Source organism: Neofelis nebulosa, chromosome 6 (genome assembly GCF_028018385.1).
Source record: "Neofelis nebulosa isolate mNeoNeb1 chromosome 6, mNeoNeb1.pri, whole genome shotgun sequence".
Classification (NCBI taxonomy): domain Eukaryota; kingdom Metazoa; phylum Chordata; class Mammalia; order Carnivora; family Felidae; genus Neofelis; species Neofelis nebulosa.
The window spans coordinates 79,130,785-79,156,839 of NC_080787.1; the positions used below are offsets into that span (position 1 = coordinate 79,130,785).

Sequence of the window (26,055 nt, forward strand, 5' to 3'; positions counted from 1 at the left end):
TAACAACAAAAACAAAAACAGAAGCAACAACAACAACAAAGCAAACAAACAAATGGACAAATAAAAATACCCAAATAAAGCTAGGTCCAGTTTCCCCTATACAGGTGAACATGGGGGCTTGATGGCTCCTGGTGGGTCTTTTGCCTGTGGAGAAGCTGTATCGCCTCCACCAAATGCACTCCAAGCAGGGGAAGCACTTCTCTCTGCAATCCAGGGGATCCTCAGACCTCACGCTTGATCCAGGGGCTCCACCCTGCTTCCTCATGGGAGTACCACCAGGGACTGACCTCTGAAACTTCAGACTCTGTGCTCCATTGGTTATGAGAAAAAACTGGCAAAAAACCCAAAAAACAAAAAACACCTTTCCCCCGTCAATGGTTTTGGGGGACAGTTTTCTTGTGCGGTCCCCTGTGTGTGTTTTCATTCTTTCTCTCTCGTTCCTTCAGGGAGTGCTTTCTTGCACAAATCCACTGTGCTGCTCTCTCTCCCCCTCTTTCTCCTCTCCGCAAAAATGACTCCCTCCCTTCTGTGGCACTGTAGTTCTTTTCTTGCCCAACTTCTCCATACCAGCTACCTGCTGTGTTCTTTCCCTCAAATTGTGAAGATTTTCTTTAATCCCCAGATCGATTTCTTGGGTGTTCAAAATGGTTTGATGTTGATCTAGCTATGTTTGGGGGACAAGACAAGTCCAGGGTCCCTTTACTATTTTGCCATCTTAACTCCTCCCTCTTCATTCTTTTTGAAGATGGTAGTAATCTATTGTATGACTACAACATAATATAACCAACCCCCAATTGATGGACAGTTAGTTGTGTGAAGATATTTGCTACACAATTTCACACCTGCAAACATATCTGGTGGATAAATTCTTGGGAGCGGAATTTCTATGTTAAATGAAATATATATACAATTGTAATTTTAATAGATAATGCTAAACCACACTGTCCCACTATAATAGGAGAGATCTTGTTTCCTCATACACTCACCAGTACAGTGTACTGCCAACATTATGATGTTTCCAGTCAAACAATGAAAACTCTTATGCTGGGGTACATTACATTTGCATTTCTCATATAGGTGAATGTGAAATACTTTCATTTATTTAAGGAACATTTTATAGGCATCATTTTCTTTAACTGTTTACTCATACCTTTGCTGATTTTTCTGTGAACTGTTTATATCCTTTGGCCACTTTTCTAAATCTTATTGACATTTTATGAACTTTTTATATATTTTATATTCATGTTGGATCCTTTTTTTTTTTTTTTTTTGTAAATTGTATTCGTTCATATCCCCTGTCATGCTTCTCCTGTATCATGGGGGCTGGAAGCTGAAAAGTACATTTATTAGGCTCACTTTCCCCTCTGGATGCAATTTATATTGTATGAATAAAATGCACACCTATATTGCTTTGGAAAGTGGAAAGAAGGCAGAAATCATGTTCTCTTCCAGCAGTGAAGGCAGATGAGTGGGTTTCAGCTGCCAGGAGTATTTGCAGGAACCTTCAGGTTCCCCTCCTGGCCACCTTCCCCAGGACTATAGAGGCACTGTGAAGTGGACTGCAGTTTCCTGGCATGCATCAACAACAAAAATCAGCTGAAAAATCTTCTATAGTTGAGTAAAGGAGCATAGTATAAAACTAATATTCAAAAATTATATATATATATATAATTCTCTCTATATACATACTTATAGTCAATATAACAGAATGGTGGAATGAAAGAGCCTATTAACAATAGTGACAAATAGGGGTGCCTGGGTGGCTCAGTCGGTTAAGCATCCGACTTCGGCTCAGGTCATGATCTCGCGGTCCATGAGTTCGAGCCCCGCGTCGGGCTCTGTGCTGACAGCTCAGAGCCTGGAGCCTGTTTCGGATTCTGTGTCTCCCTCTCTCTGACCCTCCCCTGTTCATGCTCTGTCTCTCTCTGTCTCAAAAATAAATAAACATTAAAAAAAATTTAAAAAAACAATAGTGACAAATAAGAGAAAATAGAAGAAACTAAAGGTAGTAATAATTAGGCAAAAACCTATATGAATTAAATGATAAAATGCTCCTAAGGAGAAATAAGACTTAGATAAATAGAAAGGCATTTATCTTCTCAGATGGTATAACTCATTAGCATAAAGAATTTATTGGGATTTTCCTTGTTACTTAGTCTGGTCAATTTTGGTGACTGTTCAGGAGTCTGGGTGGCTCAGTTGGTCAAGCATCTGACTCTTGATCCCGACTTAGGTCATGATCTCACAGTTTCATAAGTTCAAATCCCACATCAGGCTCTGTGCTGACAGTGTGGAGCCTGTTTGGGATGCTCTCTCTCACTCTCTCTGTGCCCACCCCCCACTCATGCTTGCTCTCTCTCTCTCAAAAATAAATAAATCCACTAAAAAACTTTTTTTTTTTTGGTGACTGTACCATGGATGCTTAAAAATATATACTCTCTATTTTTTGGTTTTTTTTTAAATGTTTATTTATTTTGAAAGAGAGAGAGAGAGCAGGGGAGGGGCAGTGACAGAGGGAGAGAGACTCCCCAGGCTCCACATTGTCACAGTGAGTCCAACGCAGGGCTTGATTCCACAAACCATGAGATCAGGACCTGAGCTGAAATCAAGGGTCAGGGACTTAACCAACTGAGCCAGCCACCCAGGCGCCTTTCTACTTTTTGAATATCAGATATCTATTAATTTATCTATCCTATTAATTTTGTGATCTAAGTTTTCTATATTCTTGTCTTTTTCCAATTTATCTCTCATGGACTGAAAGATGGATTAAAGTCTCCTGCTAGAAATGTTTTTGTCCATTTCTGGTATTTCCTATCCTTTCTGAATTATGAAAATGTATCTGTGTTATTTTGTGCTTAAGTAAATATTTCTAGCTGTCACACACTTATCATTAATTGCAAATTTTAGGAGTATAAAATGCCTTTTTATTGTCTCCTTTAATTTTCTTTTTCTGGTAATCCACTTACTCTGATATTACAGTTGAAATGCCTGCTTTCTTTTGGTTTATATTTACCTGATATGTGTAATTTTACCCATTTATTTTTCATTTCTCTGAATCACTTTGTTTTAGCTTGAAACTGTGTTTTACCTTTTGATCTAGTCTACAATTCTTTTTCTTTTCATAGATGAGTTAAATCCATGTATATTTATTAATTTGAAAAATAATAAATGGGCTTCATATTATTATATTTTTATAATAAAATTTATATATAATTTATAATTTTATAATAATTTATAATTAAATTATATTATTAAAATTTATAATTTTATAATACAAATTTATATATAATTTTTATTATAAAATAATAAGTGGGCTTCATCTTATCATATTTTTTATATTTGTTGGTTTTATTGTTTTAAAAAAACATTTTACTCCATGATTTATTTTCTTTATTTTGATATGGGTGTTTCATTTTATATTTAGAAAATTCAGTGTTTTGTGGTTACTTGTGTAATTATAAATATACAATCCCCTTAGCCCTTTAATTTTTTAGACACGATATCTCTTTTTCCCTGCTATGAACAGATGATTAGCTTATTTGCACATCATTCTCTCAACTTCTTCCCCCTGCCCTCCCAATTTTGATCAATAATATATTTTTAAAATTTACCTTTGTGCAACTTATATATGCTCGTATTTCTATTACTTCACTTCCATCTTTAAATGATTTCACTCAGATACATTACAGATCATTGTACTTACTCTTCCTCTCACCTTTTTCCCTTATGCCCATTTCAATCTGTGATACTTAAATCACTTTTATACTACTGGGCATACAACATTTACATTTCTCTATTGCAGGGAGGGTATAATGTTTACCATTTTGTTTCTGTTCCTCTAATCTTTTTATTGTCTTTTCTTATTTCTTTCTTTTTTTTTTTTTTGTAATTCCAAATATGTGTCGGATTTCCTTAGTCTGTTTCTGTATCATTTTCTCCCTAATTCTTTTCAACTTTTTTTTTTAATTTTTTTTTTAACGTTTATTTATTTTTCAGACAGAGAGAGACACAGCATGAACGGGGGAGGGGCAGAGAGAGAGGGAAACACAGAATTGGAAGCAGGCTCCAGGCTCTGAGCCATCAGCCCAGAGCCCTACGCGGGGCTCGAACCCGCGGACCGTGAGATCGTGACCTGAGCCGAAGTGGGACGCTTAACCAACTGAGCCACCCAGGCGCCCCCTTTTCAACTTTTAAAGAAATAATTTTTTTTTGTTTTGATTATTTTACCGTGTTTATTTGATTTGATTTGTGGTCCCTCCAATTTTGCCTTATTTCTATGATTTTTTTTCCTTTTGATTCTCTGCTTGTTTCCACTAGCTCACATTTCATCAATACCCATTGATTCGCCATCCCTTCCCTGAGTTCTTACATTGCTGTTTTCTGATCTCCTTATAGAGAGTTAATAGCTTCAATCATTTTTTAAGCCCATGTGGCTTCCTGTCCTGTTTCTCTCTCTCCACTTAATCAATGAAATTCTATGTTTACTTGCAACTTTTGCCATCAGAACAGGGATATATTATCAAGGCAATCTCTGCAATGTACAGCAATTCATGAAAATAGATGGGGCGTAAATGGAAAGAAATAGCGCTTTCTCTTTAATGGAAAGATAGTGTTTGACAAATATTAATAAAATACAGGGTTAGACTTTATGGAATTTTTGTTGACAAGACATCAGGTTTAAGCTTGTGTTTGAAAGAAGATTATAGTATAGGAAAGCAGTATGAAAAATGACCTAGTAGAAATGTAATGATTGTGGTCCTTGGAGAGAACCTAAGTCAGCAAATTCACTATTGTTATACAACAGCTGGGAACCCATGAGACCTAAATTGTGAAGCAATACCAACCCAAGTTCTTGTATATATGCCCAGGGAGGGATGTAATACCAATAGTTGTGAATAAGATGGTTTAATGAATTTTTTATATTTTTTAAATAAAATATATTAATCTAAGCTCTATAACCATGCTTATCTTGTATTCTAAATTTTACTGAAATGCTCAGGAAAGGAATATGCTACTTGGACACTTATGAAATATATCCTCATGGATGTGCTATGCATTCCTCCATAAATATCTCATAGTACTGTATGTGGCCTATTCCACAACTTTAGAAACTGTAGAAATCTCTAGTTAATAATATGCATGCTGAAGTACTTAGGGGATATGTACAGATGTCTGTAATTTACTTTAAAATGCATAAAAATAAGACAGATTGATCAGTGGACAGAGGGTGGACCAATGGATACTTATATGAAAAAGCAAGTATAGTGAAATGCTAATGATAGAATCTAGGTGATGTTCACTATAAAATTATTTCAATTTTACTGTTTACTTGAAAATTTTCATTGTAAAATGTTGGGGGCAATATGGACATAAAAGAGGGGTGCCTGGGTGGCTCAGTCGGTTGAGTGTCCGACTTCAGCTCAGGTCATGATCTCACAGTTCGTGAGTTTGAGCCCCGTGTCAGGCTCTGTGCTGACAGCTCAGAGCCTGGAGCCTGCTTCAGATTTTGTGTCTCCCTCTCTCTCTGCTCCTCCCCTGCTCACACGCTGTTTCTCTCAAAAATAAATAAAGATTTTTTAAAAATATAAAAAAAAGAAATTACTGTAGTTGTTACAATATATAATTACTACAGTTTAGTCGCTGGTTTCATGGTATTTAATTCCAATTGGTAAAGCTGGAGGAGTCAGTCACAACAGCTTGATGATTTCTCTCTATTCTGCCTTTTTCTCAAAGTTGTCTGATTGGCCTGCTAAATTAAGAGGTTGGGTTGTCCTAACTCAAATGTCCATGGTAAGAGGCTCCTGGCCAGGATCCCTTCAAGAATGGAGGGACTAACACCCAGTGGAGCCAATTTCAGTGGAACCACTGCTAAAGCAATTCTCCTATTACTATTTTGAAATCAGAAAAATTACTTCCCAAGCAATCTTGTCCTGGAATTACACTGGAAAAGCACAAGTTTTGTAGGTCATGGAGGAAACTTCCAAAGTGGGTATCCAATTTTGTAACCCCCAGTTAGTCATCCAAGATGTGGGTTCCATAAACTCCAACACTCTAAATTTTGGTCTCTTATCATAGATGGTAAGTCTGGATGCTAGATACCAACCTCAAATAGGATATTTCTAGAGCTTGCCCAAATGTAGCAACTCAAATGGGTTGTTTTAATGAGGCCAAAGGGTACTGGCCTAACAGATTTCTTATTTATTTTATTTTATTTTATTTTATTTTATTTTATTTTGAGGGAGGGAGTGTGCACATGTGCGTGCGAGCAGGGGAGGGGCAGAAGGAGAGGGAGAGATAGAATCTTAAGCAGGATTCGTGGCCAGCACAGAGCCCTATATGGGGCTCGACTAAAGATCATGAGATCATGACCTGAGCCGAAATCAAGAGTTGGATGCTTAACCTACTGAGCCACCCAGATGTCCCTGATGGATTTATTTTAAAAGCTAGTTGCTAAGTTATGGCCTTCTGTATAACATATAACTTGCTAACATCCAAATCTCATAGGTTAAGCCAAAGGTGTACATTTTAGTGGTGGATAGGACCACATTATGGTTACACAAGATGGGTTCTTGGCTTTCAATCACTTTTGTTAAAATCAGAAAGAAAAAAAAATTCTGACTGTTGTGAGTTGAATAGTGTCAACACAAAGATATGTTGAGGTCATTTTCCTTGGTACCTGTAACTGTGAACTTATTTGGGAAAAGGGTCTTTGCAGATGTAATTAAGATATAAATTAAGATGAAGTAGGGAGGGCCCCTTATTCAATATGACTAGCATTCTTATAAGAAGAGAAAACAGAGAGATAGGTAGAGAGGAACACCGTGTGATGATGGAGGTAGATATTACAGCAATGCATCTGCAAGCCAAGGAATGATAAGATATTGGCAACCCCCAGAGGCTAGGAGGGAGGCACAAGACAGACTCTCCTTCAGAGCCTCCAGAAGGGACCAAACTTGCCGGTCCCTTGATTTCTGACTTCTAGCTTCCAGAACTGTGAGAGAATATATTTCTGTTGTTCTAAGCCACAGAGTTTGTGGAACTTTGCTACAGCAGCCCTAGGAAACTTAGATGCTGACCATACTAAGGAGACCAGTGGATATAACCTCAAGGATCGATATGATCATAAATAATCTCTTCCTGTTTTCTACAATCTCACCACTCATTTCTTCATTTCTTAGAGCCACACCATGCTATCAGTGATGCTTTAAACTTCACTTAGAAAAGATTGTGAAATAAAAATACAAGTAAACATTCACCAGTAGAAACAGGTGACCCCAATATGTGGGTCATGTAGGTGCTTACTGCGACAACACATTGTGGGTTGGATTATGATTTTACATAGAGAAGGAAGCTTATCACTCCCTTGATAAAATTCATACTCTCCCTGCTAACAGGCTTCCTTTCTCCAAAAGAAAGAGAAAATGGAGAAAATAATTTTCTAGAAAGCCAAACAAAATTTAAGCAGGCTCTGGCTTATTTTATTGTTTCTTTTTTAAGTTTTTATTTCAATTCTAGTCAGTTAACATACAGTGTAATATTAGTTTCAGGTGTACAATACAGCATTTCAACACTTCCGTACAATACCTGGTGCTCATCACAAGTGCCTTCCTTAATCACCATCACCTATTGCATCCATCCCTCCACCCAACTCCCCCTCTGGCAACCATCAGTTCCCTATAGTTAATAGTCTGTTTCTTGGTTTCTCTCTTTCTCCATCTCTCTGTCTCTTTCTCTCTCTTTCCTTTTGCTCACTTGTTGTGTTTCTTAAATTCCACATATGAGTGAAATCATATGGTATATGTCTTTCTCTGACTGACTTATTTCACTTACACAATATACTCTAGCTCCAACCACATCATTACAAATGGCAAGATTTCATTCTTTTTTTATGGCTGAATAATAGTCCATTATATTTTTATACCACATCTTCTTTATCCATTTGTCAATTGATGGGCACTTGGTCTGCATCCATATCTTGGCTATTGTAAATAATGCTGCTATAAACATAGGGGCGCATGTGGCCCTTTGAATTAGGGTTTTTGTATTTTGGGGGTAAATAATCCAGTAGTGTAATTGCTGGGTTGTACAGTAGTTCTATTTTTAACTTTTTGAGAAAACTCCATACTGTTTTCCCCAGTAGCTGCACCAATTTGCATTCCCACCAATAATGCATGAGGGTTCCTTTTTCTCCACATCCTCACCAACACTTGTTTCTTGTGTTGTTGATTTTGGCCATTCTGACAAGTGTGAGATGCTATCTCATTGTAGTTTTGACTTACATTTCCCTGATGGTAAGTGATGATGAACATCTTTTCACGTGTTTGTTGGCCATCTGTATGTCTTCTTTGGAGAAGTGTCTATTCATGTCTTCTGTCCATTTTTTTAATTGGATTATTTAGTTTTTGGGTGTTGAGTTTTTTAGGCTCATTATATATTTTGGATACTAATCCTTTATTGGATATGTCATTTGCAAATATCTTTTCCCATTCCATCGATTGCCTTTTAGTTTTGTTAATTGTTTCCTTTGCTGTGTGGAAGCTTTTTATTTTGACAGAGTCCCAACAGTTTATTTTTGCTTTTGTTTCCCTTGCCTCAGGAGACGTATCTAGAAAAGAAAAAATGCTACAGCAAATGTCAAAGAGGTTACTGCCAGTGTTCTCTACTGGGATTTTTATGGTTTTAGGTCTCACATCTTGGTCTTTAATCCATTTTGAATTTATTTTTGTGTATAATGTAAGGAAGTGGTCCAGTTTCATTCTTTTGCATGTGGCTGTCCAGTTTTCCCAAAACCATTTGTTGAAGACATTGTCATTTTCCCATTGTTTATTCTTTCCTGCTTTACTGAAGATTGCCCATATAATTGTGAGTTCATTTCTGGGTTTTCTATTCCATTCTATTGATCTATGTGTCTATTTTTGTGTCCGTACCATGTGTTTTGATTACTACAGCTTTGTAATATAATTTGAAGTATAGAACTATGATGCCTCCAGCTTTGTATTTCTTTTTCAGGATTGCTTTGGCTATTCGAGGTCTTTTGTGGTCCCATACAATTTTAGGATTTTTATTCTAGTTCTGTCAAAAATTCTGTTGGTAGTTTGATAGGGATTGCATTAAATGTCTAGATTCCTTTGGGTAGTATAGACATTTTAACAATATTTGTTCTTTCAACCCATGAGCATGGAATATCTTTCCATTTCTTTGTGTCATCTTCAATTTCTTTCATCAATGTTTTATAGTTTTCAGAGTTTGGTTAAGTTTATTCCTGGGTATCTTTTTTTTTTTTTTTTTTTTTTTTTTTTTGTGGCTCCTGGCTTATTTTAAATAGGTTGTTTCTTTCTGCTTTTGTCCTGATTTTCCTCACTAAACTCACACTTTTCTGGTCTTAGAAAGGGAGCACAAATATACATGAAGCTATGATAACATTTTTGTCTTTAGAAACAAAAAATGACATTTTAAAAAAATCATTTAGAACCATGGGCAGATTTTCCTTCCCTTGTTGTGATTTGCATGGTAAAGTCTTTAAAATTGGGCAAAAGGATGAAAGTAGAAGAGTAAAACTATGGCAATTTTCCTTTGTCCATTCAAAGAGCCACAGCGCGGGGCGCCTGGGTGGCTCAGTCGGTTGGGCGTCTGACTTCGGCTCAGGTCATGATCTCACGGTCCGTGAGTTCGAGCCCCGCGTCAGGCTCTGTGCTGACAGCTCAGAGCCTGGAGCCTGTTTCAGATTCTGTGTCTCCCTCTCTCTGACCCTCCCCCATTCATGCTCTCTCTCTCTCTGTCTCAAAAATAAATTAAAAAAAAAAAAAAAAAAAAGAGCCACAGTGCTGGGAACCTGGATTTCAGGGCATCAGGAAATGAGACAGTGGACTTTGAACTTTCCCAGACTCTAGGGTCACTTGCTATTATTTGGGTTTAACACAGCTACTAATTGGCTAGGAGGAAATAATTTGTATTACCTGGGCATTTCAAAGTGTGTGGCCTAGGATAAGCAAGATCATCTTGAACAATGACAGGAGTTGGATTTTACCTGAGGAGAACTTTTTTTTCAAGTTTTTATAATTTTCTATAAAATGTTTTTGCTCTGTTGCTACCCAGATATACCCCTGTGAATATGTTCTTACAGCTCTCTCAAAGCATACACTAGCACTTTGAATCACAGCATCAAAAATCATGATTGAATTTTTTTCCTTTTTTTTTTGTTCGAAAGGCCTCAGATTCAGTTATAAAGAGACACGTGGAGCCCTAGGGTGATGGGTCAGGCTCATAAACACAAGTGTGAGCTCATAAATGTACTTTTCTGCTGGATATAAAAGTGCTAGTGTTGTAGCTGCAGGGGAATTTGATGGCACCCTTACATTGGGTGATATTGGGAGAGCCCTTTAGTTGGGGGTCTATAAACTGCATGGTCTTCTGAATCCCAAACCCTATACTAGTCGAAGATTATGTAATTAATTCATGGTTTTAGGTGTTGCCTCCCCAATCCTTATCTGTGTATCCACTGGGGTTAAAAAGGAAATGTTGAACATGTTTTCCTTTCCCATTTTTCTTTTTTACACACTGAGTTAAAGCCTTCATGTCCCCATTAGAATAGATGTTTTTTTCCCTAAAATTTCTTCTTTGACTCTCTAGTCTCAAATAAAAATGACATCAAAACAATTTCTGAGCACATACTGACTTTTCTTTCAAGGTTCTGTACTCCCATACTAATCCCATTTACAAACACATTGCCTATATTTATTTTGAATTCCCAGAATTCCCGGGTCATACAACAATAATCTAGCCAGACATTATTAGGGACATTAGGGAAGGTGGGGGAAAGTTGGCCTATAAAGAAAATATATCTGGAGGGCAGGGTGGGTGATGGGTATTGAGGAGGGCACCTTTTGGGATGAGCACTGGGCGTTGTATGGAAACCAATTTGACAGTAAATTTCATATATTAAAAAATAAATAAATAAATAAATAAATAAATAAATAAATAAATAAATAAAAAGAAAATATATCTGCCAGCTCCATCAGCATGAAGACTAGGGCCTTGTTTCTTTCTTTGTTTTTTTGTATACTCCATTGCCTTTTAGTGCTGGGTTGTCCAGCCTTATTCTACTCGCCTGAGGAGGCATCTCAGACCTTTATTTTTGGAACACAGCTCTGGAAATTGTTTTGTGGTTATTATCATTTACTTCACAAACTTATACATATTGCAGTACGTATAAGCCGTTAAAGGAATGAAGTCTTTCAAAAGGTATCGGGACTTTGCTTAGTGTAAGCAATACTTAGGCTGTAGCTCTCACCATTTTGCTTGGAGCCAAGGTGCTCTTCCAAGAGGAGATAATGGAGTTTAAAGTAAAGAGAAAGATGTTTGCTTGATGAGATTGTTTCTTCAAAACACTTGCTACTTGAAGCTGGATGAAACTAAGAACAGAGAACACAGCTCTGGTAAAGAAGAGGCTTTGCTTATCTAATTTGCTTTATTCTGGCTAGGAAGAGCCCTCTTCCTCTAGGAATGCTTACAGAAATTTATGAAGATTGTAGAAAGAAACGACAGTCCGTTCTAAAAAGAACATGTAGGCTGATTATATTTGAATAACACAATCTGCCAAGACTATAAAGTGGATTCTAGTTTCAAATGCCACTTCTCATTCTTTTTTTTCTAAAATTTTTAATGTTTATTTATTGAGAGACAGAGTGTGAGTTGGGGGAGGAGCAGAGAGAGAGGGAGACACAGAATCAGAAGCAGGCTCCAGGCTCTGAACTTTCAGTGCAAAGCCTGTCATGGGGCTCAAACTTGTGAACCACGAGATCATGACCTGAGCCCAAGTGGGAGGCTTAACTGGTTGAGCCACCCACTTGCCCCACGACTTCTCATTCTTAAGAGAATGGTGATAATTTAAAGGAAGTTGTCTTAGCTGTAGAACCTTCTGAGTTCTTTTTTTTCTAAGGCTTTATTGAAGAAACTTAGAAATCGAGAGAGAGAGAGAAAGAGAGAAAGGGAGAGAAAGAGAGAGAATCCCAAGCACGGTCTGCACTCTCATTGCAAGCCTCATGCAAGGCTTGATCCCACAAACCTTGAGACCATGACCTTAACCACAACCAAGAGTCAGACGCTTAACTGACTGAGCCTCCCAAGCACCCCTAGATTCTTGTGTGTGTCCCTGTGGCTCTTGTCCTCAATATTTCTATTGAATTAATTTCTGCCTTTTGTTCAGGGCACTTATTACTAAGTCTTTGTCTTATTATTTTTTTAATTGAAGTATAGTTGACAAATAATGTTACATTAGTTTCAGATGTACCACATAGCGATTTGACAAGTCTATACATTATTCTATGCTCACCACAAGTGTGGCTACCCTCTGTCACCATACAGCACTATTATAGTACCATTGACTATATTCCTTTTGCTGTATCTTTTATTCTTGTGACTTATTCATTCCATAACTGGAAGCCTGTATCTCCCACTCCTCTTCACCTATTTTCCCATTCCCTTCTACACCCCCACTCTGGCAACCACCAGTGTGTTCTCTGTATTTCTGAGTCTGTTTTTGCATTTTATTTGTTTGTATATTCATTTAGTTTTTTTTTTTAAAGATTCTACATATAAGTGAAATCATATGGTATCTCTCTTTCTCTGTATACTTAATTCACTTAACATAATACCCTCTAAGTCCAAAGTCCATCCACATAATCATAAATGGCAAGATCTCATCCCTTTTTATGACATTTCAATTCGTGTGTGTGTGTGTGTCTGTGTGTATACCACATCTTCTTTATCCATTCATCTACTGATGGACTCTTGGGTTGCTTTCATACTTTAGCTATTGTAAATAATGCTGCAATAAATGGGTGTTTATAAATCTTTTCAAATTAGTGCTTTTGTTTTCTTTGGGTAAGTAGTCAGCAGTGGAATTATTGGGTCATATAGTAGTTCTATTTTTAATTTTTTGAGGAACCTTCATATTGTTTTCTATAGAGGCTGTACAAACTTATATTCCTGGCAACAGTGTATGAGGGTTCCTTTTTTTCCCACATCTTCACCAATACTCGTCATTTCTTATTTTTTCTATTTTAGCCATTCTGACATGTATAAGGTGATATTTCACTGTAGTTTTGATTTGCATTTTCCTAATGATTAGTGATGTTGAGCATCTTGTCATGTGTCTGTTGGCCATCTGTATGCTTTCTTTAGAAAAATGTCTACTTAAGTACTCTGTCCATTTTTAAACTATATTGTTTGGGATTTTTTTTGGTTTTAAGTTGTAGAAATTTTTATGTATTTTGGAATTAACCTCTTACCAGATATATTATTTGCAAATATTTTCTGTCATTCAGTAGATTGCCTTTTTGTTTGGTTGATGGTTTCCTTTGGTGTAGTTCCAATAGTTTAATTTTACTTTTGTTTCCCTTGCCTCAGGAGACATATCTAGAAAAATGTTCCTATGGCCAATGTCAAGATATTACTGCCTGTGTTTTCTTCTAGCAGTTTTATGGTTTCGGGTCTCACATTTAAGTTTTTAATCCATGTTGAATTTATTTCTGTGTATGGTATGAGAAAGTTTTCCAGTTTCATCCTTTTGCATTTGGTTGTCCAGTTTTGCCAGTACAATTTATTGAAAGACTGTCTTTTCCTATTGCATATTTTTGCCTCCTTTGTCATAGATTAATTGGCCATATAAGCATGGGTCTATTTCTGGGATCTCTATTCTGTTCTATTGAGCTTTGTGTCTGTTGTTGTGCCGGTACCACGCTGTTTTGATTGCTGTAGTTTTGTGGTAAATCTTGAAATTTGGGATTCTGATTCCTCTAGCTTTGTTCTTCTTTCTCAAGATTGTGTTAGCAAGTTAGGATCCTTGTTGGTTCATAAATTTTAGTATTATTTGTTCTAGTTCTCTGAAGAATATTGTTGGTATTTTGATAAAGATTGCACTGAATCTGTAGTTTCCTTTTGGATCGTGTGGACATTTTAACAATATTAATTCTCCCAAACCATTAACATGGAATATCTTTCTATTTATTTGTGTCATCTTCATTTTTTTCAATCAGTGTTTTATAGTTCTTAGAGTATAAGCCTTTCACCTCTTTGGTTCGGTTTATTCCTAGATATTTTATTCTTTCTGGCATAATTGTAAATGGGATTAATTCCTTAATTTTTCTTTCTGCTACTTTGTTATCAGTGTATAGAAATGAAACCAATTTCTGTGTACTAATTTTGTATCCTGCAACTTTATTGAATTCATGTATCAGTTCTTATAGTTTTTTGGTGGAGTCTTTAAGGTTTTCTATTTGTAGCATCATGTCATCTGCATATAGTGACAGTTTTACTTCTTCCTTACCAATTCAAATGACTTTGATTTCTTTTCTTGTCTGACCACTGTGGCTAGCACTTCCAGTACTATGTTGAATAAAAGTTGTGAGAGCAGACATCCTTTTTTTGTTTCTGATCTTAGGGGAAAAGCTCTCAGTTTTTCACCATTAAGTATGATGTTAGCTGTGAGTTTTTCACATATGGCCTTTATTATGTTGAGGAATGTTTCCTCTAAACACACTGTGTTGAGAGTTTTTATCAGAATGCATATTGTACCTTGACAGATGCTTTTTCTGCATCTATTGAGATGATCATATGATTTTTATTCTTGTTGATACAATGTATCACATTGATTGATTTGCAAATATTAAGTAATTCTTGAATCCCCACAATAAATCCCACTTGATTGTGTGAATGATCCTTCTAATGTATTGTTAAATGTAGTTTGATATTATTTTGTTGAGGATTTTTGCATCTATGTTCATCAGGGATATTGGCCAGTAGTTTTCTTTTTTTGTAGTGTCTATGTCTGCTTTCGATATCAGGGTAATGATGGCCTCCTAGAATGTATTTGGAAGCTTTCCCTTCTCATTTTTTTTAATAGTTTGAAGAGTTAGGTATTAACTCTTCTTTAACTGTTTGGTATAATTTACCCCTGATGTCATTTGGTCCTGAACTTTTGTTTGTTGGGAGTTTTTAAATCACTGATTCAATTTTGTTACTAGTAATTAGTCTATTCAGGTTTTTTATTTCTTCATGATTCAGTTTTGGAAGATTGTATGTTTCTAGAAATTTATCCATTTCTTCGAGGTCGTCTAATTTGTTGGCATATAATTAATTTCTCATAGAATTTCTTTATAATGTTTTGTATTTCTTTGGTGTCAATTATTAATGCTCCTCTTTCATTTCTGATTTTATTTATTTGTGCCCTCTCTCTTTTTCCAGCTAAAAGTTCATCAATTTTGTTTATCTTTTCAAAGAAACAGCTCCTTATATCATGATCTTTTCTTTTGTTTTTTTAGCCTCTATTTTATTTATTTCTTCTCTGATATTTACTATTTCCTTCTTTCTACTAACCTTGAGCTCTGTTTGTTGTTCTTTTTCTAGGTCCGTTAGGTATAAATTTAAAAGTCTTTTTACAGTTATGAGTTAAAATCTGTTTCAATTACAGTTTATGCACTGAATCTTTGTCAGTTGGCTTATAAGGGAGGGTTTGCTCCCATCCAGTATGCTCTGGCTCTTGCTGACCTGTTTCTCAGGACCTGAGGCACAAATAATCTCTCCCCATTGAGAACACCCCCAATGTGCCCCACCATAACACTGCCTGGGTAACCATTCAATCCCTCCCTCTACCCAGCAATACCAACTCTGGAAATTAAATGTAATTACTTAATGTTCAATATCACGTATTTTCCAAAAGCTCTAAAATGAGGAATTGTCAGTTTGGATAAGGAGCCCCTCAGGATATAACTGCCAGATCAAGGAATCTCAGCATTTAACAAAGTCAACCCTAGAAATGTAATTTAAAGTTTTCTATAATTTACACTTGCACTTATAATTACCTTTTTATTGTCAGCCTTCTCCAAAACTTGTATGTTTTGTGAAGCAGGAACTGAGTTTATTTGGTCCACTAATATGTCCCAGGACCTAGTACAGAGCCAGGAATGTAAAGGCAATTAGTAATGTTTGCTTTTCTTCATATTGTCATAGTAGCCAGGACTGGTGCTCAGTAAAGTGGGATGAATCACAGATATTTAGTCTGTCTGATACATACTGGATTAACTTGCATTAACTTCTGAGTTTTCCTATTCCCATTTTTTGTATTTCCAGTCACATTTTATATTTCCACTCACCTAGAAGATGCTTTCAATTATTTTTTTATGCCAAGAACAGGTTTGGCATCTGGAAAGAGTTTATGGAATGAATAAACAGTCTTGGGAAGGTTATCTGGCATCTATAGGCAATACTAATTTGGAAGCCTGGACATATAACAGAGAACAGGAAAACAAATTTAAGACCCTCCACTCAGACCCAAATGATGAAGGCAGAACTGAGACAAGAGGGAAATTTCCAGGCTTTGGCAAGATGCTTTTGAATCAAAGCAGCACTTGCTCACTTTGTCTACTGTTTTGTGAGTGACCTCTGCTCACTTTCTGCTGGAGGTTCCCCAGCCCCCATGCCAAGGTTTCCATGCATGTATTTTCTTAGGTAAAGGAATATTTTAATTTTAAGATAGAGAATAATTTGGGGCGCCTGGGTGGCTCAGTTGGTTAAGAGTCCAACTTCGGCTCAGGTCATGATCTCACGGTCTGTGAGTTCGAACCCCGCATCGGGCTCTGTGCTGACAGCTCAGAGCCTGGAGCTTGCTTCGGATTCTGTCTCCCTCTCTCTCTGACCCTCCCCCGTTCGTGCTCCGTCCCTCTCTGTCTCAAAAATAAATAAACATTAAAAAAAATTTTTTTAAAAGATAGAGAATAATTAAATGCTTTTAAATTTTGTGTTTAAAATATTCAAAAAGGCAGCAAAGCAGAGTGGATAAGAACGTAGATTCTGGAGCAGACTCTAGATTTGAATTAGGCAAGCTATGTGGCCTTGAACAAGTTATTTGATTCCTTTCTTTCTCAGTTTCCTCATCTGGAATTATGGTAACAATACCTATGCTACTTCATATAGCTGTCATGGGGATGAAATGAGTTAATCTTTATAAATCTTATAAAGTACTCATAATAGTAAATGATATATAAGTGTTAAATATAAACAATTGTCTTGGCGGGGAGGAAGATAAGGATATTGCCATGTATATTAGCCTCTGAAGTTTCTTATTCTGTTGCAAATATTCTATATTTCATGTCTTCTCTAGAGTATGCATATATCCATGATATTTTCTTGCGATATCTACTTGAGTTATCAATTTAAACCTTGCATTTGGTGTAGAATTAAACGGCACTTGCCCAATGAGATATCTGAAATGGAGCCCACAGTCAATTGTTCTTTGATAACTCAGTTTTCATTCTGCTTCCACAATCTTGGGAAACATCCATTAGAAATTGGTAGAACTTCTGCTCTCTAATCAGCACTACACCCTGAGTTTTCCTCGGAAGCTGGAGGAAAGACCTGGTTTTCAAACAATGTAATTGCCGTTTAAAGACATACCTTGTTTAGTTTGTCTTGAGCCAAATCATTTCACCTGGTTCTGGCAGTGAAATGATAGCTCAGGTTCTCATCCACACTCCAGAGTTTCTAAGGTGACCAAAGCAATCACAGGAACATTAATATTCTGGATTTAATCAGTAGACATACTGCTTTATGATTCACTTAAGTTGTACAGCAGAATCCTTTCAGGAGGACTGAAGGAAAGTAATTCTCCCTCCGTCATGAGAAAGAAGTGCTTGTGAACTGTGTTGTTGTTATTGTTTTTTAAACAAGCAGGTATCTTACCAAGGTTGAGCCCAGAGGGATGAAAATGAAAATAAGAAGATATGGATAGAAAGTCAAAATGATTGGGAAGTCCAGGGACAAAGGTGGACTATATGACCTTATGTGGTAGGGTTGTTGAGAGGCAGAGCTGGAAGCAAGATGGAGGGATATGTGCCCAGGAACTCAATGATCCATACTCCTACCTGGAAAATATTGGTATCCATACTTGACATGGTTGTCCTGCTTGATTGACTACATTGATTCAAATATTCCATCCACCTGGCAAGATTTGACAGTGTTTGGCAAGACCATCCCTGCTTTGATGTTATGAGCTTAGCTAATTCAGTCAAAGAACAGTTTATAATGAAAGCCCTTTAATTTGAATTTGAGAGAAATCTGTTGGATGGGAATGGTATCTCCACTTGGGTTTCTAAATTCCATCCTTTTTCCTCTTAATATTCACCTAAACTATCTCTTTCAAGACCAAGTCCCAAGTCCTTACATATGGCCAATCTCAAAGGCGAGTCAAAATGAACACTTGTGTTCCGTTTATGGAGCCTCCCAAGAAGGCATATCGTTCACTCCACATCCTGATGCCTGCTACTTGAAATTTGAGCTCACCCCTTTCTCTTTCTTTACTGTATTCCTGGATGATCACAAAAATGGGACTATCACATCAGACTCACACAAATCATAGATCTTACCTAGGGTCAAATTTTATTAATAATTTCAAGGAGACAAGTAATCAAAAGGCATAGCATAAGCATAGGCCAGTCTAGGACTGTCAGTGAAGGTTCCTAAGCCCTTTTTCAAAGTACTGGATTGATTCTGGCCCAGATGAATATATGAGGTCTCTATAGGATGTGTGCTGGTCAAATCACTTACCCAGAAGTAGCCCATTTAAGTCTTGAAAACTCTCCATTTTATATTCAGCTGGTTATGTAGCTTGCATGACTTTTCAGAGAACTCTGCCCCCCAAATTCACAGATGCCAACTTTGTCTACCAGCAATACAGGTAGCCTTGTACTCATGCTAAAAGGTTTTTTAGGGAGACTCTTCCACTAGCAATTCAATTATTTTACCTGGCATAAAACCTGTCATTAGCATCTTTATAAAATTAGACCATGTCACCTTCTTTATTTCCTGGGGATAACCCTATGGAGAATGGATTACAGACCTGCTGTTAATCCTGTCCCAGACATAAAGTGGCTGCTTACTTGGAAAGCCTGGGGGAGCAATGCTCTGGGGAATCCAAGATGAAAGCTAACATCACGGAGTCCACTCTTCTTATCAAAGGAAAGAGCCATGTTATGAGACCTACTAAAAAAGCAGATAGTGGAAACTTTTCCTTTTTATTTAAGTTTTTACTTAAATTCCAGCTAGTTAACATATGGTGCAATATTGGTTTCAGATGCAGAATTTAGTGATTCATCACTTACATACAATAACTGGTGCTCATCACAAGTGCCCTCCTTAATATCCATCACCTATTTAACCTATCCTCCCACCTCCCCTCCAGCAACCCTCAATTTGTTCTTTATAATCAAGAGACTGGGGGCAACTGGGTGGCTCTGTCAGTTAAGTGTCCGACTCTTATTCCAGCTCAGGTCATGATCTCATGGTTCCTGAGACTGAGCCCCATGTTGGACCCTGAGCTGACAGTTCAGAGGCTGCTTGGGATCCTCTCTATTCCTCCCTCTCTGACCCTCCCCTGATCGCACTCTCTCTCAAAAATAAAATAAACATTAAAAAAAGGAGTCTGTTTTATGGTTTGTCTTTCTCTTTTTCTCCCTATGTCCATCTGTTTTGATTCTTAAATTCCACACATGAATGAAATTGTATTGTTTTTGTCTTTCTGTAAGTGACTTATTTCGCTGAGCATAAGCTATCCACATTGTGGCAAATGGCAAGATTTCGTTCTTTTTTTTTTTTTTTTTTTAAGAGAGAGCACAAGTTGGGGAGGGGCAGAGAGAGAGCGAGAGAGAGAGAATCCCACACAGGCTCTGTACTGTCCGTGCGGAGCCTGATGCGGGGCTTGAACTCACAAACTGTGAGATCATGACCTGAGCCAGAACCAAGAGTCAGACGTTTAACTGACTGAGCCACCCAGGTACCCCAAGATATCATTCTTTTTGATGGATGAGTAATATTTCATCATATATGTATACCACATCTTCCTTATCCATTCATCATTCAATGGACACTTGGGCTGTTTCCATAATTTGGCTATTGTAGACAATGCTGCTGTAAACATTGGGGTGTATGTCTCCTTCAAATCAGTATTTTTATATCCTTTGGGTAAATACTTAGTGGTGCAATTGCTGGATAATAGGGAAGTTCTATTTTTAACTTTTTGAGGAACCTCCATACTGGAAAACCTTCTGCTTGAACTGAGGACACTATTGCCCAGAGATTTCTTTCCCTCATTGTTTTGCTTGTGTTCCAGAGTTACATCATTTCTTATGAGAAGAAAGCAATCCAGCTCTAGAAAACACTCAGGCACAGAGAGAAACCACAGTATGAACCACAAGGAGCAGCTGCATTGTCTCCCTGGGAGATGTTCTGGTTTCATGGAAAGCCTAGTTGAGGCAAAACACCTTCAGATCTTATGGTGAAGTTGGTTGGAACCAACAAGTGTTGGTTCCACTTTTTATGTGGCTCTGAAATTGAAGCAGAATTAGTTGTTACTTGTGAGGTTTGGATGAGTGATGCTGTGTCATTAAAAGGAACATAAATAGATTCACTGATTTGCCCAGAGTACAAACTTATCTACTTTTGGACTGAACCTCAAAAGTCCAGATTCAAAATCTCATCTTTTCTCTACAAGGTAGAGACTGTGGCCATGTGACTGCTGTATCATGCATAACCGAGAACAATGGCTACTGCCCTCTGATGAGCATTTACTCTGTGACGGACTCCATTGTAAGCTCTTCACATAAGTGACCTCATTCTAGTTGCAACAGTCCTGGAGACAGTGTTTATCCATACTTTGCAGATGAGGAAACAGACACAGAACAAGTTGGCGCAGATCAGAAATTTGAACTGAGGTCTCTTTAACCCTGACCCCTGTTCTCATTGATTGTTACAGTGACTCTCCTCGATAGCTTGGATCCCATCAAACAACCTCATTTCAATAATTGATTTAAATTTTTTCCTCCACAAATGAACAAGAGTGAACAATTCTTTGGCCAGGGCACAGACAGCCATGAGTTTAGAGCTGTCTTCAGGACTGAACATTTGTGGATTTTCCCATCTACATAGATAGATGTGAATTTTAAATTATTTTCACCTGATGCCCTTTTCCTTCCACTGAATATTCCCCCTCTCTCATATTCATTTTATTATGCTTCACTTTATTTCACTTCACAGATGTGTGTTGTACAAATGGAAGGTTTGTGGAAACCCTGAGTGGAGCATCTATGAGTACAATGTTTCCAATGGCATTTGCTCACTTTGTGTCTCTACGTCACATTTTAAAATTTCTTACAATATATAAAACTTTTTCATTCTTATTACATTTGTTATGGTGATCTGTGATCATTGATATTTGATATTGCTCTTGTAATTGTTTTGGGCCACCACAAACCATGCCCACGTAAGATGGCAAGCTTAATCAGTGACTGTTGTATGTGTTCTGACTGCTCACCAGCCATCTCTCTCCCTCTCTTTGGGCCTCCCTATTTCTTGAAATTTCAACAATATTTAAATTAGGCCAATTAATAATTCTACAGTGGCCTCTAAGAGTTGCAAGTCTTCTTCACTTTCAATTAAAAGCTAGAAGTAATTATGCTTAGTGAGAAAGCACGTCAGAAGTCAAATTAGGCCAAAAGCAAGGCCTCATGTATGAGTTGGCCGAGTTTTAAATGCAAAGGAAAAGTTTTTGAAGGACATTAAAAGTCCTTTTTCAGTGAACACACCAATGATATTAAAGCAAAACAGCCTTACTGCTGATATGGAGAACATTTTGGTGGTCTGGATAGGAGACGAAACTAGCCACAACATTCCCTTGACCCAAAGCCCAATCCAGAGCAAGGCCCTAACTCTCTTCAGCTCTATGAAAGTTGAGAGAGGTGAGGAAGCTGCAGAAGGAAAGTCTGAAACTAGCAGAGGTTGGTTCATGAGGTATAAGGAAAGAAGCCGTCTCCATAACATCAAAGTTCAAGGTGAAGAAACAGGTGCTGATGTAGAAGCTGCAGCAAGTTATCCCAAAGATCTAAGATAATTAATGAAGGTGGCTACACTAAACAACAGATTTTCAGTGTATATTAAATAGTCTTCTATCGGCAGAAAATGCCATCTAGCCCTTTAATAGCTAGAGAAGAGAAGTCAATACCTGGCTTCAAAGTTTCAAAAGACAGGCTGATTCTCTTGTTAGGGGCTAATGCAACTGGTGATTTCAAGTTAAAGTCAATTCTGAAAAATTCTAGGGTCCTTAAGAATTATGCTAAATTTACTCTGCCTGTGCTCTATAAATGGAACAACAAAGCCTGGATGACTGCACATGTCTTTATAACATGGTTTACTGAGTATTTTAAGCTCACTGTTGAGACCTACTACTCAAAATAAAGATTCCTTTCCAAACATTACTGCTCATTGACAATGTACCTGGCCACCCAAGAGTTCTGATGGAGATGTATGACCAGATTCATGTTTCCAAGCCTGCTAATAGAGTATCCATTTTGCAGCCCACAAATCAAGGAGTAATTTTGACTTTCAAGCCATCTTATTTAAGAAATACATTTCATAAAGTTATAGTTGCCATGGATAGTGGTTCCTCTGGTGGATCTAGGCAAAGACAAGTGAAAATCTTCTGGAAAATATCCACCATTCTGGATGCCATTAAAAATATTCATGATTTGTTGTAAGAGGTCAAATTATCAACAGGATTAACAGGAGCTTGGAAGAAATTGATTCCAACCCTCAGGGATGACTTTGAGGGCATCAAGACACCAGTGGAGGAAGTAACTGTGGTGGGAACAGCAAGAGAAGTAGAATTAAGCGTGGAGCCTGAACATGTGACTGAATTGCTGTAATTTCATGATCAAATTCAAATGGATGAGGAGCTGCTTCTCATGAATGAGCAAGGAAAGTGGTTTATTGAGATGGAATCTCCTGGTGAAGACGCTGTGGAGATTGTTGAAAAGACAACAAAGGATTTAGAATATAATATAAACGTCATTGATAAAGCAGCAGCAGGGTTTTAAAGGATCAACTCCAATTTGGAAGACGTTGTACTATGGGCAAAATGTTATCAGACACCATCGCATGCTGTAGAGAAATGGTTTGTGAAAGGAAGAGTCAGTCACTGCGGCAAGCTTCATTGTCTTACTTTAAGAAATTGCCACAGCCACCCCCACCTTCAGCAACCACCATGCTGATAAGTCCACAGCCACCAACGCTGAGGCAAGCCCCTCCACCAGCGAAATGGTTAGTTTGCTGAAAGCTCAGATGATGGTTAGCCATTTTCAGGAATAAGGCATTTTTTTTAAATCAATGTATGTACATTATTTTTTAGACATAATGCTATAGCACACTTAATAGACTCTTATATAGTGTAAATATAATTTTTATGTGCTTTGGGAAACAAAAAAATTCATCTGACTCACTTTACTGCGATATTTGCTTTATTACAGTGGTCTGGAACAGTACTTGCAATATCTGTGAGGTGTGCCTGTATGTATATTTATAAATGCATATGCTATATTTTTGTTATTTATGTGTATATATGTGTGCTTATCCTTTTCTACTTTAGGTCTAATATGGCTTTGTCTTCAATTAATGAGGACTTGAAAAGGGAGCATGGTGCTACCTTTCCATTAACTTCTCCCTTTAAACAGAGAGCTACTAGAAACCTGCCATGGAAAGATGTGTTTACTTTTCTTAGCTTCCAAGGGTAGAGAATGCCTGGGATGGCACAAGATGATTCTACTTCTGGGTAAATACAACCCAGTGATTATAATGAAGAATTTAGTTAAAATACTGGAAAACCAAAGGCCAGAATTTAATTAAACAGAACACACTGAAATGCACTAAAAATCATGCTTTAACCAACCAATGCTCAAAATAACCAACCAATGCTTTAAAATGAAGATTAAGGCAGACCCTTGTTTCTCCAAGGCATCAGTCCCACCCACGTCTCAACCAAGCATTTCTATAATCGATACATGGATCCTTATCCTAGCCTTCTAGTTTCTTTAAAGTCATGTGAAATGTAACAACTTTCCATTTCTGAGGTACTATAATTTCACAAGAAGAGAATACTTTATTTTTTTGTAATTTTTTAACGTTTATTTTGAGAGAGAGCAAGAGAGAGCAAGCGGGGGAGGGACAGAGAGGGAGAGTGAGAGAATCCCAAGCAGGTTCCGCTCTGCCAGCATAGGGCCTGGATGCAGGGCTCAATCCCACAAACTGTGAGATCGTGACCTGAGCCAATATCAAAAGTCTGACGCCTAACTGACTGAGCCACCGAGGAGCCCCAAGAAGAGCATACTTTAAAAACACAACATAAAAACAGCATTTGAGGGGGCACCTGACTAGCTCACTTAAAGGAGCATACAGCTCTTGTTCTTTGGGTTGTGAGTTCTAGCCCCATCTTGGGTGCAGAGATTACTTAAATAAATAAACAAACAAACCTAAAAAAAAAAAAGAATAGCATTTGATACTTATGAGTTGTGGTTATCCATTAACAAACACTGATAAAGCACATGCTATGTGTCAGGCATGGAGTTTTAAAAATGAGCAAGATACAACATCAGTCTTTGTGAACCTCATAGCTTAGAAATTAAAGTGCATTAGGCTTGTAATGAGCACTGCTTCCGAGGTTTAATCTCTTTGCTACATTAAAAATGCAGTGATTTTAGGGAATTGGGGATGTGTTGCCCACCCTCAAAGTCTGTGGTGGGAATATAGGAGCACGAGTTCCTCTCCGCTGGCAGTGACAGGGCAGTGCTTGGAGCACTGGGGCAGGAGCTCATAGGGCCAGTTTTCATTTTTCTCCCACATGTGTTTCTGGGCAAGTCACTGACCCTCTCTGAGCCCTAGCTTCCTTGTGCATAGTGGGGAGAATCCTTGCTCAGCTCACTTCACCCAATCATCATGAGGTCAAATAAGAAAATACATGCAGAAACATTTTGAAGGTATTTTAAGGTACAAAGTTTTGTCTATTTTGCTCACTCCTATCTCCAGCATTTAAAACAATGCCCGAGGGGCACCTGGGTGGCTCAGTTGGTTAAGTGGCTGACTCTTGATTTCAGCTCAGGTCATGATCTCATGGTTCTTGAGATCAAGCTCTGCATGGGACTCTGTGCTGAGGTTGGGATTCTCTCTCTGTCCGCCCTCTCTCTGCTCGTACTCTATCTCTCTCTCTCTCCAAATAAATAAATAAACATTAATAAAATAAAATAAAACAGGGGTGCCTGGTTGGCTCAGTCAGTTAAGCATCCAACTTCTGCTCAGATCATGATTTCACAGTTCATGAGGTCGAGCCCCACATCTGGCACTGCACTAATGGGGCAGAGCCTGCCTGGGTTTCTCTCTCTCTCCCTCTCTCTCTCTGCCCTTCTCTCTCTCTCAATAAATAAATAAATAAATACTTTAAAAATAAGATAAAACAATCCTGAAATATACTGCATGCACAATGCACACCATCATTAAAAAAAATTCACATTTTCACTTTAAACAATTCAAATTTATGGTATTGATTATTTTCTGTTTTACAAAAGGAAAAAAGTCATTTTGTGTAACTTCTAACAGTTACCGCCCCTCAGGGCTGGAAAAGATCTCAGGGAGCCCACCCGTGTGGAGCCGCCTGAGTTCCCTGATTCAGTCCCTGCCAGGCGCTTGCACCAGCCTGTTCCAGATCACAGCCACTAGGGGGCCGCCTCGGGGCCACTTGGCAGAAGTTCACTCAGATGAAACCCGCCTCCACCTGAGGCCACAGATCAAGTCTCCCCAGTTCTTTCACCTTCAAATATTTAAAGACCGTCGTCGCCTCTTCCTGCCCTCAGATCTCTCATGTCCTGGCTAAATTGAGTGGTTTCTCATTTATAAACTCAGGGTGCTTAATAACTACATTTCTTGTTAACAGGATAAGTAGAGATTTACAGTTTATAAATAAAGACCAAACAAAACCCTTTACGAGTGTACATCTGTTACCCACAGCGGCTTTTACAAAGACAGCCGTTGTTGGCACCACGTGTGGGTATGCATCTGAAAAATGTCTGCAAATGTAAAATGAATATTAAGGTTAGAGGGGATAACTGCTGTGACTTTTGTCATATCTGCCATTATAGAAGATAAATACAAATATTGCAGCAAAACTTATAGTAGAAAAAAACCAGA

At 37.7% G+C, this 26,055-nt stretch overlaps 1 pseudogene; it reads left to right on the forward strand.

Annotated features, from left to right (window-relative positions):
• Positions 1 to 25,741, forward strand: part of LOC131515440 (tigger transposable element-derived protein 1-like) — a 41,017-nt pseudogene extending 15,276 nt beyond the window's left edge.
• The last annotated feature ends 314 nt before the right edge of the window (positions 25,742 to 26,055 follow it).